This window comes from Sarcophilus harrisii, chromosome 4 (assembly GCF_902635505.1).
Source record: "Sarcophilus harrisii chromosome 4, mSarHar1.11, whole genome shotgun sequence".
NCBI lineage: Eukaryota > Metazoa > Chordata > Mammalia > Dasyuromorphia > Dasyuridae > Sarcophilus > Sarcophilus harrisii.
This window is the reverse complement of record NC_045429.1, coordinates 419,567,248-419,587,922: the sequence shown is the minus strand read 5'-3', so window position 1 is coordinate 419,587,922 and position 20,675 is coordinate 419,567,248. Positions and strand designations below refer to the sequence as shown.

Sequence of the window (20,675 nt, the reverse complement as noted above, 5' to 3'; positions counted from 1 at the left end):
CAGGTCCAAAGCTATTTATTATACTTCCCAGCTGCCTGAGATATAATGATCCTAATTACTCTATCTCCTGGAAATAACTAGCAGGCAGGCTTTAAAGCTCCCTTGAATTATCCAGAGCAGGAGGAGGGAGAAAAAAGGATGCTTTAGCTCATTTTCCCTTTCTAGAGGATGTTAGCCAGCTTTGTGGGAAGGTTAACTTTGGAGACTATTCCTTTACTGGGAAGAGGAATGCTCTTGTCTTAGAATTTTCATTCCTTGGGATGAGAGTGTTAAGAATTTGGCAGGTGCTTATGTGAGGAAAAGTATAAAAGCATAATTGATGAAGATAATCTCAAGGGATTCACCAAAAATAGCAATTTATAACAGCAAGTCACTTGAAGGGGAAATGTGAAACTGAATATAGTAACACTCCATTTATCAGATATTTAGCAGGGAACGAGATGGATGTTCCAGCTAAGTTAATTTTCTAGATAACTGAAGCATGTTCCTTTTAAGCTGTAAAACTTTTTTTCCTTTCCCTCTTTGGACTGGCATCTTAAACAGAACTAAAGCTTGGATCAGTATTTCCCTTCTTAGGACTTAGTATGTGGAATGTAAGTTTAACTTTCCTTGATGACTCAAGGGTACCATTATAAACCATGAGGTCTCCTCTGGCTCCTTGATCTCCTACTAATGACAGATTCTCTTACAGATTAGTGATTATAGAATTCTTTACCCCTCCATGGAAGGGCTTTGAATGCAGTTACATGCAGTTTTATAGTTTTTCCTCTTTCTGAGATCCCGGAGATAGCAAAAAGGAAAAAAAAAACCAGCATCTGCCTTCAGGGAGCTTACATTCTATTGGGGGACAACAACACACAAAATGGGGCTGAAGTAGAGGTATAGTAGCAAAGTCTAGAGACTCAGAAGCAAAGGAAATGAGGATGGCCCTCCCCAAAATGGAAGCCAGGGGAAGAGAAAGAAACAAGGGGTGAGGGATGTCCCAAGATGAGAAAGGCCTAGGTGTTGAGAGAAGTATGCACACTTTAACTTTTCTTCTTCATCATTGTCACAGCTAGCATTCACATAATACTTTAATATTATCTCATATCTCACTACAATCCTGGGAGTAACTGGCATTATCTCCATTTTATAGATGAGCAAACTGAGTCTGTGGGGAATGAAGTAAAAGTTAAGAAAGTATCTGAGGAAGGATTTGGGGTTCCTGACCATCTGGCTCCCTTTTCATGTATTTGTTTTGTCTTCCCCAACTAGATTCAAAATTCTTGGAGATCAGATGGGTTATATTCAGTTTTGTATTTTTCAGTGCCTTCCATTATATAAATGTACTGTTTGTATGCCCACGTCACTGCGATTCTCTGGTTATCTTATTTAAGTCAGTCAGTCATTCGGTAAACATTTATTAAGTGGCTACCATGTGCCAGGCACTGTGTTGAATGCTGGAGATAACAAATAAAACATAAGAAATTGTTCTTTTTTCCTCAAGGAGTTTATAATCTAATGGGAAAAGACACCATACAAAAAGAAAGCCTGAAAAGTTGGAGAGAGAGAAAAGTCCCCAAAGGTTAGAATATGATGAAATCAGGAAAACCTCCAGATACTCCTGAAATGATAGGCTGGCTAGCCTGGGCTCTCCTTAGAGAATCTTACAGACACTCTCTACTATCCACCCTTTACCCTTTCCTACCACAGAGAGGGAGGGTCCCTATAGGCATGGGATAGACTGAGGACGTGTGAGTTTCAGGGTTGAAGTGACCTTGCAGATGGATGAAATTCTGATGAAGTCTAGGAGTGAGGTCCAGGAATGTGGTCAGGTGGGGAATTTAACCTCACTTTGTTTAAAAAGGAAGAGGCAGATCGGATGATAACTAAGGATTCTCCAGTCCTCAATCTATACTCCTCTGACTACATCATCCATCAGTACCTTTCTTTTCCTAATAGTCAACATTATTGAATAAATATTCATTGGATGAATTTTAAGTAGCTTTGAAGAATTTTTAATAGTATTGATGAAGTAAAGCCTTCATGTGATGTGAAGTCTTGAACTAAAGCAGTTTTAGAGAGGGTGATATGTCATAATAAAAATAATATTTATGTTTGACTTTTGAAGAATGCAAAGCACTTTATATATATTATTTTATTTGAGTTTCACAAAAGATCCGTGGGGTAAGAAGCACTCATGTTATTATTCCCATTTTACATGAGCCACAGTCTGATGGAAGTTAAGAGCCAATATTAGTGTCCAATTCCAGCAGAATGTCCCCTAGGGAAGAGGAATCTTGTTGTCTGGGTCTGTTAAAATTTTTAAAAACCTGAACAAAATGCATATATAGTATCACAGACTAATATCTATAATGGACCTTGAGAGGCCATAGAATTAAATGAAGAGAAGGCAAGGAAATAGAAGTTAGAAGGATTCACACAGATACTAAGTATCTGAGACCTGATTAGAATTTGGATTTTCTAGAGTCCAATTCCTCCATTCTGTCCACTTTGCTACCTATGGTTTACTCATTCTCCCTCCCCACTTCATATTGAGAGAGAAAATAAAGGAAAAAATGTTTTTATTACATAATCCTTTTTCGTTCTTTCCCTCTTTACTCCTTTGAAATAGGAGTTGCACCACTCCTAGAGCTTTTCTGTGATCAGAATGGACTTTGGTCCTTTCTTAGCACAAACAAATGCTGAATAAAACAACCAACTGGTATGGAAGAAGAACAGAGTTAGTCAATTCCATTCTTCTATTCTTCCTGTTGATTGTCCCTGCCATGGGCTCCTCTTAACTTCTAGGCTGGGGTGTAACATTGCAGCTTAGCTTCTGATAAGCCCTCAATCCCATGGGGAGAGTCCAACAGAGAAAGAAAAGTCTTTTTGTGGAGCAGAGATGTTTGGGCTGAAGCTTGAAAAGAAAAGGCAAAAGCAATCTGGAATCCAAAGACTGCTTTTCAAATACTTGTTCATAACACCCCCTTAATGCCTCTCTCTTAAGTAGCAATATCTCTTTAAAGGATTTTTCCCCTCACTCTGAACATCACAGAATGTCTACATGAAAGAAATATTAGGAGCTCTAGATTACAATTAACTTTGTCACTAATTCCCTTGTATTTATAGGCACAGTGGAAGTGGGGGGCGGGGGGTCACCATTCTTATTAAATGAGCCAGAGATTCTCAGAAGATGAATGGGTTTCTTAGAGTTATAGGACCTAGAGAATTTTTTTCTTTTTCCTACTTCATTTGAAAATGAAATATCAGAGAAGGACAGTCAGTGTGTGGACTATAAGCCTAAATACAATAATATAATTCACTTGGAGAGTCTGGATGCCAAAGTTGGATAAAAAATGTAGTAAACTTAAAGCAAATCCTCTAAGTTGGGGAATATATGAATTGAGTCTAAATATAGAGTTATGAGAATACTGTAAACCTTTTTCAATTTGGCATCTAGTAGATCTGGTTACTATCTTAATACTAAATAGAAAAGTTTCTTATCTACTCTGTTGGAATTCTTCCTCAGGGAATAATGTCTTCATTTGTAAAATGGAAGCCAGTTTCCCTCAACAATATTGAGGGAACCAGAGAAGACAGCCCTATGTCTGTAAGTAGAAGAAAACAATTCTTTTCACCGAAGACCATTTTATGGTAACTCTAGTTCATTATATTTATTCCAGGAAACCTGCATTTAATCTCTGGGTAAATGATTTTTATTCCAATATAGTATTTAAAAGAGGACATTAAAAGTGGATAGTCAGGAAGACTCATCTTTCTGAGTTGATATTAACCTCAGACTCATTCTAGCTGTGTGACCCTGAGTAAGTCATTTAATGCTGTTTGCCTCAGTTAATTTGTAAAATATGAACTTGAAAAGGAAATAACAAATTACCCCAGTATCTTTGCCAAGAAAACCCCAAATGAGGTCACAGAGAGTTGGATAAGACTGAGCAACAACAACAAAATGTCTTATCCAACCAATATTAAAATGGTTTCTTCTTGAATAGCACATGGGTACTGATAATGAGATTATAAGATTGTGATTGTGATTGTAATACTAAAATATTTAGTCCAAATGTGGTGGTTCCACTTTTCATTGATCATTTAAATGGGTGGCGGAAACACTGACAAATGTATTCCATTTTCCACCTATTTGTGGTTTTTCCAGTTTCAGTTACAACTGCACTTGCAGTGTCCTACTAGTTGGATCTCATGCCAAAGTTTCTGCAGAATTGGTTTTTCCTGCATTGTATTTCAGTGCCATACTACTTAATATTTTCCACTATCTTTGTCTATATCATTATGTAGATTAACTGGCATTCAAAATCTGTGTTGCTCTGGGCTATCATATCTTTCATGGAGATCGTATCATATCTCTCATATTATATCTTGGCAAGTAGATCTAGTATTTATTGGCCAAGGTGTTTTCAAGGTTTGTTTTGCCTCTTGATTGTGGCAGTTGACTTTTATTTATATTTTTAATGAACTTGTAATTTCATAAATACAGGGAACTCCCAATTTTAAAAACTCACTTTACCAAGTAAAGTTGGCACCTTCTCTGCAAGTCGTAGAAACATGCCTAGAGCACTGAGGTACTCTGACTTGCTTAGTGTCACACAGCAAGTATGTGACAAAGACAGAACTGGAAAAGGTCTTCCTGACACTAAGGCTGGTCCTCTAATCACTATACCATATCGTTCCCCCAACAATTATCTTACATGAATTAACCTTCTGTAAGAAATAGCAATTATCAAGATCATTGTCTTTGTCTGTATCAGTTTCCCATTTTTCTGAGTCAACAGTTGTTTTGAATAGATCCTTTGGAACTGTTGTAATTATATGTAGTAAAAGTGTTTTAACCTCTAAGCATTCTTTTTTTAAGTTCTAAAATAATTTTATTATCAATTTTGTTTTATTTTTTAAATTTTCATTTTATTTTTCCAAATACATGTAAAGATAGTTTTCAACATTCATTTTTGTAAGACTTTGGGTTGCAAATTTTTCTTCTTCTCTCCTTTACCTCCCCCCTCCCCAAGTCTGTAAGTAATCTGATATAGGCTAAATATGTGCAATTCTTTTAAACATATTTCCATATTTGCTGTGATGTGCAAGAAAAATCAGACCAAAAGGGGAAAAACCATGAGAAAGAAAAACCAAATTAAAAAAAAAAAGGTGAAAATACTGTGCTTTGATCCATATTAAGTTTCCATAATTCTTTCTCTGTAAGGGGATGGCATTTTCCATCCTAAGCCTACTGGAATTGCCTTTAATCATTCTTTTTAACAAGTTAGTTTTGATTTTAACCTTTGCTTTAAGTAGTTGATGCTTAGGCTGACATGATTCAGGTAGGACTTCCACATCATTAATGACATTGTTTGTTTTGTTTCTTTGAGATAGAGAATCTTTCTCCTGTCTTTCAACTCTCATCTTAAATCTATCATCAATTGGATGAATTTATTAATAATGTACTGTGTGGTAGGCCTTGGGGGACAAAAAGACAAAAAAGAAAAAAAAATCCCTGTTCTTAAGAAACTATCTTTTGCAATTTCTTTTCTTCTCCTGAATCCCCCTGCACCTGCCTTTGCTTCGAAGTCAAAAATGTATGTTGAGGAATCTTCCTAAAATTTCTCTTCCTTCATTCTCTGCACATCATCAGTTGCTAGTGCCTATATTGCAGTTGCTTTTTTCTTGGTTTTTCTGTTGATGATCAAGTACTATAAGGCTCTTGCTGACCAAGTTACCATTGAATTGTATCTTGTTAACAAGATGTTACATGATGTAAGCCAAGATACAAATGATGTAGCCAAGTCTTTCAACTTCTATGTTAGTCTCCAGGGAGATTCTGTGATCCCTCCTTCCATTCAGATACATTGTCTTTCTGCTTTCTACTTTTGTTTATGTTGAATATATTGATAGGAATGAATGTAATGTAGCCTTTTTCAGCGTTGATACACTCAACTCTGCCATTTGGGGGGGAAAGATCTTTTAAAAAGAGATTTAGGATATTTTGATAACCAGTCATTAAGTCAATGTGATTCTAAGCATCCTTGGTCTCCTTTTCAGCCATTTGACCCCTGTCACTCTGGATGTAGAAAAAGTGACTCACACAGTACTGAGGACCTTTTCTTTTTCTTTGTTTCATGGGTTGCCATGGCCAAAAAATCCATCTAGTGGCCAAGCTGCTGGTGGTGAGCCAGGCTGGTCCTTGGATAGCAGATGCACAGGCTGATGGCCAGGCCTGGACCAAAAACATTGCCAGATTGGTTGAAATTTGCCAGTACTTGGTCACAAACAAGCTGCCAGAAACTAGTTTCTATAAAAGATGGTCTTTTATTTTTCTAACCAGGCTTTTTAAAATTTTCTGAATAAACCCCTCCCTCACCCCCATAATTTGAAGCAGCATTGAATAGAATTTAAGTTAATCGTCTGAATCGCCATCTCATTTGCTCAGCTATGTGGCCTGACAGATCTGCTGAGCCATTTGTCACAGTTTGTTTTAAAGCCAGTAAGAGAATTCCTGGATACTTTCCAGAATTTCTTGGGGATAAACTCTATATTTGAAATCTGCTTGGGAGGGTGAACAAAAGAAAGCCAGTGATGGGCAGCATGGCCCAGCAGAAAGACCATTGAATTCTGCAAGGGGAAACTTGCATTCTGCTCTTCTTCTACACTAAGTATCCACTCTGTGGCCTTTATGTGGTCTCCCAAAAAGTGTGTGTGTGTGTGTTTTTCCCTCTTCCTTGATAATGTCTTCTTTATAGGATTTGGGAATACCACTCTCTCCTGATTATCCTCCTGCTTAGAAGACTGTTCACATCATACCTTCTTACCTATTCTAGACCCTCTCCTCCCTTCCCTTCTTTTCCCCTCCTTTTTTCTGTCTTCTCCTTCCCTCTCTCCTATCCTGCTCTTTTTTCTTTTTAAAAAATTTCCTATTTATCCTGTACGTAGCTTGCATTGTATATATTTGCTTATTTGTTGCCTTCCTTGTTCTCCCACTGCATCTTGGACTATCTCTAGTCATCTTGATCTATATTGTGCCACTGGACCTAGATGGCCTCAGAGGAGAAAGTAAGGCTGGTGACTTTGCCCAGCCCTCACTTAAATCCAGTTCACTTTCAAATTATGGCATCACCTCCCTGATGTCCTGAGCATCTTCAAGAATGAAGGATAAACAACAGTATTCTTCCTCATTAGATTGTAAGATCCTTGAGGATAGGGCTATTGTTTAATTCTTTTTTGTATCCCTAGAACTTAACACAATGCCCAGCCCTTCACAGAATCACAGAGTTGGAAGGGTTTTCTGTTATCTAATCTGACCCATCTCTGCACAAGATTTCCCTCTGTGACATACTTGTCCAGTGGTCACCCAGTCCAGAATCTACCGGGAAATCTCCAGGGATGAGAAACTCAGCACCTTCAGGGTAGCTCATTCCACTTCGGACTTCTTTTAATTGTTGGAGTTTTTCCTCATCAAGTCAAAGCACCATTGACACAATATTCTTTATTCTGTTCATTGTGGACCAAACCAGGAAAATCAAAACCCTCTTAAACACAACAGCCTGTTTGAATGCTTGAAGACAGCAACCATGTCTTCTATCCTCCAAAAGAGATGTAACCAGAGAAGAGCAAATAGCCTTTGGTTTCAACTCATTGCTTTGTAAAGTGATTTGGAGGAGAAACAATCACTCAGCCAGGTGGACTGAGTCTTCCCTTGTCCTTTCAATGTCCCAGTTTCCTGATTGGCAGGATTTGTGACCAGACACTGGCCCTGTTCAGATAGATTCCATTGCTATGTCTTGGCAAGGTTATCACTGTCATTTTTACGAGAACAGATACATTGGATGTTAGCTGATTGTGGATGGCTAATTTTAGTCAAGTTAAGTCAAATTTATTGCATATTGACTGGCATCATTGGCCAGACTGTGTACTTGCACCTGGCTCCTTTCAAATGTGTCCCTTTCTCTTCTCTACACTGCCACCAGTTGTGCAGTCCCTCATCTTCTGATTCCTAGACTATAACAATAGACTTGCTTGCCTCGAGTCTCTCTTTACTCCAATCCGTGCCCTTTCAGACACCAGAATAATTTTCCTAAAGCATAAATCTGACCATGTGGTTCCCTATCACTTTCAGGATCAAATACAAAAGTCCTCTGGCCCCTACTTTCCTGTAGGACTTTATCCTATTATTTGGTCCACAGAGTGTTTCCTTGGCACTAAATAACATTTAATCCAATCCCTGATTCTTTAGAATTGTGGTTTTTAGTCTTTTTTTGTTTTTTTGGTTTGTTTGTTTTTGGTAGATAAGAAAACTGAGGCCCCATGAGATTGATTGGCAGGCGAGGATTTGAACACAGGTTATTTTAGTCTAGGTCTGCTGTTCTTTTCATTATATCATATTACCCAGTCATCACTTACAGATCAGGGAACTAAGGTCCAGTCAGTTGATAAACATTTATTATGTTCCTATCATTGACCAAGCACTTTTCTAAGTTGTAGAGAGACACCAAAGAATTACTGCCTTAAGAAGCATTTATTAAAAATAAATAAATGAACGAACAAATGAATGAACGAATGAAAGGGAAAAAATGAGGGCAGCTAAGTTGCCCAGTGGATAGTGTACCAGAGTCAGAAAGACTTGAGTTCAATTTTGGTCTCAGATACTTACTGTGTGATCTTGGACAAATCACTTAAATCCTGATTGCAAGACACTCATTGACTATAATGGAGAAGACAACTGTAAAACAACTATAAGATATATAAGCTATAAATGGAAAGTCATCTCAGCAATACTGAGGCTTGGGGTGAAAAGACTAAGAAAGGTGGGATTTTATCTGAGTCCTTAAAGAAGCTTGACTTTCCTGGTCCAGTGACTTGGCTAAAATCATAAAACGGGGTTGGGTTTCTGTTCTTGATTACCAATTTTCCCACCCCCACCTAAACTGTGCTATATTTCCATCAACTGGGGATCTACTCGAGTGCTCTAATTCCTTTCATTAGAAGGTGGTAAGTGCCTGTCTTGGATAGATACCAGGAAAATCTATCTTACAAACAGGAGTGCTTTAAATCATAAGAGTCACATTTGACTGGAGTGAAGGTACACTGGCACCTTGCCCCAGGCCTGCTTCTATTGAGTGTGGCATTAAAGGACCAAGCTGCAACTGTGCCTTTGTCTGCAATACCCAGATATACTCGGGAGAAACCCAAAATTTCAATTCAGCACCATTCTGTATTGATCTGCATTTGTAGCTCTTTTCCACTCTCTACCTGACCACAACATTCATTTACTCACAGGGAGTTTGGCAGTGATATTGGATTGAAGAAATTATCCACTCATGGTCTTTAATCTCTTATAATCACTGCCACAAAAAGTGAATCTCATGGTATGTAATCATCTTCCCTTGCCTCTATATCAAGCTTTAAACTTTGTCAAAGCACTTTCCCTGTCTGGAATGTCAGGAGACCCACCCCACAAGCCTCTCTGATTTGGAACTGGGCGGGGTTCTCTGAGTGAGGTTTCACTCAGTCATCCTTTTGCCCCTAGAAGGGATTTATTTGTGTTCTGGGGCTCTGCTCTGTTAGTTAGACTGGTATGGGCAGTTAATCCTGTTGGGAGTTAGGTCAACTTTGAATGATGACTTGGATATTTTTTTTTCCCTTGAGTCTCATTTAAGGTCCTTGCTAAGGTTTAGAGCAAACAGAAATAAGAAGATCTAGAAAAACTTGGAGGGCAGGATTAAAAATTAATCTATTTGAATCCACCATTCCGTATGCTGCTTTCCAGGGTATTAGGGAATCTTGTGTCTGGTACGGACTGCTTGCCTTATTTGGCTTTCTGTGTGGGTAATTTCTTTATTAATCCAGTTTTCTCCTAAAAGTATTTTCCAAGGCACTGTTTAAGTCCTGGGAAGGACATAAATCTGGGATCAAGGAGGACACTGGTCTCAGACCACCCCCAGACACTCTTCTCAGGACCTCCCCACAAGATAACTGAGGTTGCTCAGGGTGACCTCAGAACAGATGGAATTGGGAGGAGTCTGCAATGCTGGTGGTCACAGGCGGCGTTGTCTGAATTTGATTAAAAGGAGGTTGTCTTAGAAGTACCTACAGCACTGTAAGCTTACACAATTAGGCCAGAAAATGTACCTCTCATTCAAAAAAATAATAAGCATTTATCATTTGTATTATCAGAATTGCTTCATATTATAGAGCTCTGAAGATAAACACGCTCAGATACACATTGTTTATAAATGTATGTGTGTATTATACATAAATCCATATGCATATATGTACCTGTGTTTGTGTGTATATGTATAAATCTGCATGCACATAAACACGTTTGTATATGTGTGTGTGCCGGTATTTCCATGTATACGTACATGCCTCTGTGCATATACATGCAACTGTATACACACAGAAATACACAGAGGAAAATAAATACATACGTACTAGATGGTGCAGTAGACATGAAACGGGCAAGTCACTTAATCTGTCTGCCTAAGTTTTTTTCAACTGTGAAATGGGGATATTAGTACCTCCCTTACAAGGATCAAATGAGGTCATATTTAGCTAGACTAAATAGCCTGAAGTTCATTAACTGGATTGCAAGACTTAAAGACTATCTAGTCCAGGGGTTATTTACCTTTTTGTGTGTCCTGGACCTCTTAGGAAAGTCTATGTCCTCTCTTTCAGAATAATATTTTTAAATGCATAAAATAAAATTCAATGCTATTGAAATATAATTATCAATGAAAGTTTATAGAATATAGGTCAAGAATACCTAACCTTATCCAATGGCCTCTTTTTATGGGTGAGAAAATTAAAGCCTACAAAGAAAAATGGCATATTTATAGTCACATTTTTTTTGGGGGGGGAAGGAAGCAGACATTTATAAAACACCTACTATGTTCCAGGTACTGCACTAAGCCCTTTACAAATATGATCTCATTTGGTTCTGATAACACCCTGGGATGTAGGTGCTATTATCATCATTTCATAGTTGAAAAGACCAAGCCAGATAGAGATTTAAATGACTTGACCAGTGTATTTAGTGCATCACTCATATATATGTATGTGTATACACACATATATGTGTGTATAACTACATCTGTGTTTCTATCGTGTGTGTGTGTGTGTGTGTGTGTGTATGTATGTGTGTGTATGAAATGACTTGGAACAATACACAAGAACTGGATTTGGAATCAAGGAACCCGAGTTCAAATTCTGGCTTTGCCACATATTACTTGTGTGATGTTGAGCAAGGTATTCCACTGCTTTTTTCTGTTTCTTTAACTATCTGTATATTGAAAAGGATCTACTACTTGGGGCAGCTAGATGGCTCAGTGAATAGTCAGTATTGGAGTAAGGAAGATCTGAGTTCAAATCTTGCTTCAGATCCTTACCAGCTAGCTGTATGACTCTGGACAAGTCACTTAATCTTATTTGCCTCAGTTTCCTCATCCATCAAACAGACTGGAGAAGAAAATGGCAAACCACTCCAGTATCTCTGCCAAAAAAAAATCTAAATGCGAGTCATGAAGAGTTAGACGTGACTGAACACCAACAAAACTAAATCCCCCTTCCCCCTTCCCAGGTCCCTTCCAGTTCTAAAGCTAATGATATCCTGACTCCCACGTCCAATGTTCTTTTCCATTTTACCAATACCTTTTTAAATAAACTTTTCATTATGTTCCCAAGCCCTTTATTGATTAAAAGTGCTGAGATTGGAAAGGAATTGGCTGCTTCCCAGATAACAGCCATGCCTTCTTCTCTCTTTGCCTTCAGCTACTTTGTAGATGAGCTCAATGAGTTAGGTTCCATGTCTTAACCTTTGTGGCTGATGAAGTCCACTTGGGAGCTTTTGTTTATGTTGTTGATTGAGATTTTGAGCATAGTTAGATGCCATTCCCTTTAAAATATGTAGGAATTAAATGCCTTTCCAAAATATACATTGATGTAATCTCTCAAATGTGATGGCTCAATATTGGTGTCCAGTGTCTTCCATTACTTTGATGCCGAGGACTCTTAAAGGTGGGGTCAGAGCAGGAAAAAGAGGCTGTGTCTAGGAGAATCTACAGACTTGTGTCTGAATACTGGCTGCACGACCTAGCCCTTTGAACCTCGTTTTTTTTCCTACAAAATGGGGGTAGTGCTATGCAGGTCAGTGGAAATATCTTTTATTTTTAACAGCACTATGAATTTTTAATCACATCATGAAGAAAAATGATTTTCATCAGGCCAGATAAGGAGCTGAGTTCCTTGTTAATAAGCCTGCCTTTGGCCCATTTTATAGTCAATCTCAGATAACTAGAGACCTCTATTAACGAACCTTTTTCCTTAACCTCTCTGCCGATAATCAGTTTTACGGCTCCAGCTGCCTTTGGGAAATCTTTAACTGGATATCCTGTGGACATCTTAAACTCTTCGTGTCTAAAACGGAATTCATTATCTTTCCCCCCTAAAATCTTCCTTCTTCCTCACTTCCCTATTAATGTCAAGGATGCCACCATTCTTTCAGTCACCCAGCATCGAAACTTAGGTGTCATCCACGGCTTCTCACTCACTCTTGGCAGTTGTTCATCAAGTCCTGGCAGATCCACCTTCATAATATCTCTCCTGCTTTCTTCCCCATCACCCTTTTTTCTTCTTTGACACAGCCACCACCTTAACGCAGGTCTTCCTCACTTCACATCTCAATATTGGGATTATTGCAATAGTCTTTTTGTTCTAATTGGTCTCTCTGTGTTAAATTTGTCCCCACTCCTGTCTATTTGGAACTCGGCTGTCAAATTGATCTTCCTAAAGTGTCTTTATAACCACATCACTTCCCTGTTTAGAAACTTCCTATAGCTCCCTATGACCCCTAGGATCAAATAGAAAATCCTTTTTTTTGGCTTTTTTAGTCCTGGCCTCTTCCTACTTTTCTAGTCTTCTTATGCTTTCCTCCAACTCAGTGACACTTAACTTACTGTGTCTCACACAAGACACTCCATGTTCTGAATCTGTATGTTTTCAGGGGCTGTTCCCCAAACTTGAAATGCTTTTCTATCCACCTTCAGGCTTCCTTGGCTTCCTTCAAATCCCAATTTGAATCCCACCTGCTTCAGTGGGATTTCCCAGTCCTTCTTAATGAAGAATCACCTCCCAATTACCTTGTCCGTTTCTTGTTTGCCCAGTTGTTATTTACAAGTTGTCTCTGCTATCAGACTGTGAGCTTCTTGAGGACAGGGGCTGGTTTTTTATTTGTTTGTTTTTTTGCTTTCTGTTTGTATTCCCAGCATTAGTCACGGTGTCTGGCACATAATAGAGTCTTTAATAAATGCTGGTTGACAGTGGCTTGTTGCAGTATCAGGAGATCAGGCCAGAAGCTAAGGAAAATGGATGAGTATTGATTGTTTTATTTTGTTTTTCAAAGCAACTTCCAGGGCTCAGTAGAAATTCATTATTGTCTCATTTGGGGGTCTGTTTCTGGGATTAAAGGGGAGTCTTGAAAAATTAGACAAGCTTATCAATTCTGAAAGTCTTTTATTTAGTGTATTTGAGGGAAGGCCATGTGGGATTAACTGGGGATAACCAAGAAACATGGAGAAGAAGATAGGAAGAGAAGAATTCTAGGGGAACTTGCTTGATTCCAAAGCTAAGGTCATTTAAACCACCTCCAACAATACTGAGAAAGGCTCCCTAGATTTTACCATCCCCAGTAGATGTTTAATCGTTCTCCTGGCCTCATTTCTTCCCTCTCCAATCCATTGTCCACAGAGTTTCCTCAGTAATTTTCCTAAAACATCATTGTTGTTGTTGTTCAGTCATTTTAGTTTTATGTCTTTGGGACCTTATTTGGGGTTTTCTTGGCAAAGATACTGGAGCGGTTTGCCACTGGAATGGTCTCATCTAATTCTTCATGACTCCATATACGAAGTAGAGGTTGGGCTTTTTAAAAAATTTATTTAAAATTTTATTTATATATTAAAATTTTATTTAAAGTATTAACAATAATATATAGAGCACTGACCCTAAAGTCAGAAAGACTCATCTTCCTGAATTCAAATCGGCCCTCAGACATTTCCTAGCTGTGTGACTCTGGACAAGCCATTTTACCTTGTTTGTCTTAGTTTCCTCATTTGTTTAAATGAGCTGAGGAAGGAAACAGCAAACCACTGCAGTATCTTTGCCAAGAAAACCCGAAAGAAGGTCAAGAAGAATCAGACAGGACTGATGGGGATTTAGGAAGATGAAATGCTAGGACAGATTTGGGGGACAGGGCAGGTTAAGAATGAATCCAAAGCTGCTTTTAATAATCAGCTACTGTACTTACAAAAAAAAAAAAAAAAAAGCTCAGGGTTTGGGACCTGCATACTCTGCCTCAGTGGATGTTCCACGGCCAGCCTTTAGTCCTTAATTTGGGGCTCTCTTGCTTCAGATAGTGAGGAGTCATTAAAATCATCAAGTGGGGGGAAAGAGAGGATTCTAGAGTTAGAAAGAATGTCAGAGATCCCTTAGTCCAGTTTCTCCCCACCTATATTTTTCACAGATGAGAAAACCGAGACTTGAGAGACAAAGAGCTTTGCCCCCAGCATCACCCACATAGTGGGCAGTACACGGTAAAGCTGGGGTTTGAACTCCTGGCCTCTTAACTCCAAATCCAATGCTCTTTGAACTACTACTCTCAAAAAAGCAAGATGAAAAAATAAGATTGGAGCGTCCCAGAAGTGGAGGCTAGTGAGAATGCCAAAAGAGAGAAGGCAGTGAGCATTGGCAGAAACATCAGAGGAATCCAATGGGGTGTGAGAACTGAGGAGAAAGAGCATTGAAGCTAGCTAGGAAGAGACCCATGGGGACCTGGGGGGAGCTAAGCTACAATGGAATGGTGCAGTTGGATACCAGATTGCAAGGGATCAAAGACAGAATTCAAAGAGAGAATAAAGGTGTAGTAAGTATAGAAAGAATGTTCAAGGACTTGGTTCATGAATGGGAGAAATTAATCCCAGATTGTAGGTTATCTGGAGGGAACGGTGAGGTCAGAGGTTGGCTTTGTCAGAATCGAGGAGATCTGATGTCTAAAAGCCAGAAACCTTAAAATGGGGACCTTACGCTTTTCAGCAGCATCAGAAGAATTAAGTGGAGGAGAGTGGTTTAAATGATAAATATATAGCATGGAGTTTTATTATTTTTAAGCTCACAGGGTTTTCTTTTCCCCCTCCCAAATAACAGTAAGGAAGGTTACAAGCAATTAGAATCTGGCACATGGTATAGAAAGTACAGTACATTATTTGGGTCTGCCAATACTCTGCAGAACTTGCTTTGGAGTATGAGCAGATTATTTGACCTGTCTGTTCCACCTTCCTAATCAGTCTATTTATCGCTGTTTGCCTTCCAGAGATGGGGCCTGTATTGTCCACCAATTATCGGGTGTTCTTGTCATGTGTAATGTTTCAAAAGTACCCTGTGGACTCTATGGGCAGTATCTTGGGGAGATAATGTATAGTGTGTATAAATAGTAGCTGGTATGCTTAAGCTCATTACTGCATCAGGTGCCACATTTGGGATCGGATGGGATTCGAAAGCTTGTCCCCTGCTGATCTTAAGTCTAGAGCAGCTGAAGTACAACCTTCTCAGGCTTGTAGCCAAAAATGCTCTCTGACTCCAAATGTCTTGCCTACTCCCAGGAGTGGAGGGGACTTAGGAGAGTTCATCACCATCGACGAGTATTTATTAAATGCTTACAGTGTACCAGGAGCTTAGACTCCCCCTCACAAGGGAAAAAAAACCCAAAACCTCAGTCTCTGCCCGCAAGGAGATAACATTGTGTTTGGGGAAGTAACATGCAAACAACTGTATACATGTAAGAGATATCTATGCAGGGTATATATTTCAGAAGGGTAGGAAGGTCCAGGAAAATCCTCTTGCAGAAAGTGGGATTTCTACTGAGTCTTGAAGGAAGCCAGAGAAACCAAGAGGTGGTGATAAGGAGAGGAAGGGAGGGCATTCCAGTCATGGGGGACAGCTAATAAAGAGTCATGTAAAGGAATGTTCTATTCAGGGAAAATCAAGATGTCTTAATGTCACTGATGGTAGACTATATGGAGGGTGAGTGACTTGTAAGAAGACTGGAAAGATATGAAGGGGGCTAGGGTATGAAAAGCTCAAAGATAAACTAATTTTATATTTGATTCTGGGGTAATAGGGAGCCACTGGAGTTTATTGAGTAGTGAGGGAAAATTGTAACCTGGGGAAAAAAAAATCAGCCCTGGCAGATTTGTGGCCTGAGAATATCCAAAGGTTCAGAGGGCAAAACTCACTCTCTGAAACACATTTCTTTCTCCCTCCCCTCAGCTCTTTGCAGTTTTTTGTGTCCTCAAGATTTATACTGCACAATCTATCCTGATTGTCTTTCAAAGTAAAAATAATCTTTATTGGGATTATGGGAAGATAGACATATTAGGGAATTATTGATGGAATTATGAATATATATACATATATGATAGGTTATTAATAAAAAGAATCCTTGTGTACAGCAAAATATACATAGTAGCTTCTTTTGTGAAAGCAAGAAACAAAGTAGATGTTCGTTGACTGGTGAATGACTAAACTAATTGTGGTATATGAATATAATGGAGGATTCTCATTTTGCTGCAGATTATTATTAGAACAACAGAGAAGCATGGGAAGATTCAGACTTATGCAGAAAGAAGTAAGCAGAGCCAAGAAATCAAATATATATGATGAAAATGGAAATACCAAACCACAAAACAATTCAAAGTACACATTATAAAATTACAAAGAACAAGCATAATCCCAAAAAAGAGATGTGAGAATATACCTCCTTTTACTTCTTTTAAGATAAGAGCTCAGGGGGCAGATAAATGGCACAATGGATAGAGCATTAGCCCTGAAGTCAGAAGGACCTGAATTCAAATATGGCCTTAGACAATGAACACTTACTAGTTGTGTGACTCAGGATAAGGCATTAATTTTAATTGGCTTGCACAAATTAAATAAAAACAGAAACAAAAGAAAGGAGGTCAGCAAGTATAGAAAGTTGTATATATTTTCAGATTTTTCTCAATGTACTGATTTTTTAAAACTATTATTTGTTATATGAGATAGCTGTTTTGGAGGAGTTTGGGCTCCAAGGAGAAACAGGCAATTTAAAAACAAAAGATATAACTTAAAAAAAAAGAAAAAGAGAAAAGAAAGGAATATCTATGAAAGTTATATTTGTATTGGCTTACCTTTTACTGGACCAGGACTAATTTTGCTAACTATATTCAATCAAAAAAAGCATTTATTAAGTTATTATTAGGTTCCAGGTATTGGGGATAAAAATGCAAAAAAAACAAAAAAAAAAGATAAAATTATTTTTATCCTCAAGCATTTTATATTACATTGGAGATGCCATATATGTAAGGGAGGAGGCAAGAAACAAACAGCTACTTAATATATGCCGGAAATTATGCTAAGTGCTATTAAAATATTATATGATTTAATTTTTGCTGGGAAGTACATGCCGTTATTATCCCCATTATATAGATGGGGGAACTGTAAGTGATTTGCCCGGAGTCATACAGCTAGTAAGTGTCTTGACAGTGGATTAATACTCAGAATTTCCTGACTCTGTGTCCAGTGTTATGCCCACTATGTGTCTTTAAGACTGGTGCTAGTCATTGGGCAAATTTGGACAATTTTGGATTTCATATAGATTGTCTCAAAAGAAGCAGTGAAAGAATAAGGCAGAGGTGACGAGGAAGTACATTTCAGCCATAGGGCAGAGCAAGTACAAAGATACAGAGGAAGGAAATGGAGAGACCTGTGAGCAATTTGGCTGAAGTCTATAGAGAGTGGGAAAGGAAGTAATATCTGAGTGTAGAAATCTACTTTGGGGCCAAATTACAAGCCCAACAGGGAGGCTTATATTTGTCCCTAGAAGTAATAGGGAGATACTGAAGCTTATTGAGCAGGGGAATGATGTAATCCATTCTGACTTAAAAGAAAATCACTCTGTGTGGATGATGGATTAGATTGGAGTTGAGGCTTGAGTCTGGGAGACCAATTAGGAAGCTGTTACAATAGTTTAGGTGAATGGTTATGAGGGCCTGAACTCAGGAGGAAAAGTGTCAGTAAAGAAAAAGGGTCAGATGTCTGAGATATAATGGAGAAAGAAACAGCAAGATTTAGTGATTGATTGGATATGATGGGTGGAGAGGAGAGAGTTGAGTATAAAGTGAGGTTAGGAAGCCGGAAGAATGACTGTGCTTTGGTCATAAAAAAGGAAGTAAATGGGTGGGCTAGTGGGGAGAGATAACGAGTTCTGTTTTGGACTGGAGAGTTTGAAATGTCTTGGAGAACATCCATTTTGAAGCCCACATTTAGGCGGTTTGAGGCTCACTTACTTCATCTGCAGAATGTGTATGTATGTAATCCTTGAACTGCTCACCTCATAGGATTATGGTTCTAGCTTGGCTATGTGACAGTTTTTATAAAGACTTTCAAAATGCTATCTTGGTCATTTAAAAAATGAAAAAGATAGGTTGGAAAAAATCATCTGATGATGGCAGCTAAATCAAAAATTAGAAAACACCTATTTTTAAAGGAAAACTGATGGCCATAATGAGGCAGCAGGGAAAGAGTTCTGCATTCACGCTGAGTGATTCGGCCACCCAGCACCTGTGTAAAAGTGGACTAGTAACTCACAACTTCTGTGGCCTTTGAGGAAAGGATTGGATGGAGGAGGTGGCTTCTTGGGCCCCTTCTAGCTATCTCTAAATCGCTGAACCTGTGTTTTCCTTTGAGCTAAATCTTGGAAGGGGATGTACTATAGAGAAGGGGAGATGACTGGACTGGTCTTGTGGATCCTGGTTTAAACGTGATTTAGATGGCACGCTGACAGTAGCTGTTAAGGGTTTGTTCAGTTGGGTGTATCAATTTTTCCCTGGTTGTCAGTTCATTGGAGTTTGTGGCGGGTGGCTGTATTCCAGCCCTCAAGATTTATGTTTGAATGCAGTGGCTTATGGTGGGCAGCCATTCATAGGAACTCTGGCCCAGTGCCTTTTGCGGGCCAGCAGAAGGAGAAATAAACAATGCCTCCTTGGGTGGCATTGGAAAAGGGAGGGAAGGATAGATTTGGAAATACAGAGAAAAGTCCCATTAAGATCTTTGCTGATTGTAGGAGGGTCAGGTTAATGTTTAGCCTGTTTAAGAAGTTTCTAAGAAGAAACTTGTTCTTCTCTTGACTTCTGGACCCTTAACTCTTCCCTATTGCTTCAGGTCATCAGTCCCCCTTCTGGTTTTACTTGCTTCTCTACCTAGCCTCGACCCCTTGGTCATCCATTTTAACAGCATTCACCCACACATGCTAGAATTCCTCCCAATCCTACTGCTCACCATAGCCAAGACACATATCCTTGTCTTTTAATGACTTGCTTTCTCTACTAGTCTTCCTAGCATAACTAGACCCCAGGATCTGTTCATCCACGAATATTTATTCTATTATGTAGCTGGCACTGTACTAGACCCTGGGGATAAAAATTCCCCAAACTAAACATTCCCTTCTCTACTAAGTATTCTGGGCTTGGGAAAGGGATTCCACATGGTTGCTGATTAGGAAAGATGGGATGTGTACAAATAAACACAAAAATATGGGAGGAGGAAGGAAAGGAAGGAGGGGAAACAGATCCATTTCACCACAGATTATCAGTACCTAAAATGTTTCATCCATCTCCCCTCCACACGTCCTGTCTTCCCTTTTTTCCTTCAAGACACTGAAATTCCATGTTCGACAAGAAACCCTTCTGTATGTGTCATCCCTCACTCCACTGCTAGTGATTTTACTAAGATTGTCTATCCTTTTTTGGTACCATATATCTTATACGTACAATTTCTGTGGACAGAATTGTGTTTTTTGCCTTTCTTTATGTCTCTAGCACCTACCACTGCATTTGACATGAAGTAAATGGTAAATGCTTGCTGAGTGATTGAACTGGGGGAATCAGGAAAGCCTTTTTGGAGAAGGCAGGCCCTGGAACTAAACCTTGAAGGGAACAAATGGTTCTAAAAGACAGCGAGTTCATAGAATTGTAGGTTTAGACTCAGAAGGGATCCCAGAATCCATCTTGTCCAGCCTCCTAATTTTACACATGAGGAAATGGAGTCCCTCAGATGGTATTGGATTTGTCCTAAGAGACAGGCTCCTGGAGTCTGGTCCCTTTCCCTGATACTGTATGTACTGTGGTTATCCTTCCTAAGGATAGGGACTGGTTGGTTCTACAATTTCATTGGTGTGGAAGGAAACTCTCTCCACCACCTTCTCTGACACCTTCTTGGACAGTTGTGGTCTACGAAGCTACATAAAGTATTGTGAGGTTAAATGTCTGGTCCACAGCAAATACAAACAATATAGTTAGAACCAATGCCTTCTGAGGCAGCTTCTCTCTAGCATGATGCTTCTCCTGTTCTTCATATTGCTTCCATAGGAATCAATCTGATTTATGGGTCAAGACTAATGTTGTCCTCCTCCAAACCCAATCTTGGATCTCTCTGTGCCTTCTTAAAAAATATCCAGATCTGTTAACCTGATATTCAAGGTTTGATTGATTCAGTTACCTTGTTTCCCATACTGTTTTGTTATACAGTCAAGCACTCTAGTATATATTATAATTATTTCAGTTCTGGTCATCATCTCTCTTGCCATCTAG

The 20,675-nt window shown here is 38.9% G+C and overlaps 1 protein-coding gene across 3 annotated transcripts in view; it reads left to right on the top strand.

Moving 5' to 3' along the window:
- Nucleotides 1-20,675, top strand: part of IGSF3 (immunoglobulin superfamily member 3) — a 128,066-nt gene that overhangs the window by 48,441 nt on the left and 58,950 nt on the right. The window lies entirely within an intron of this gene.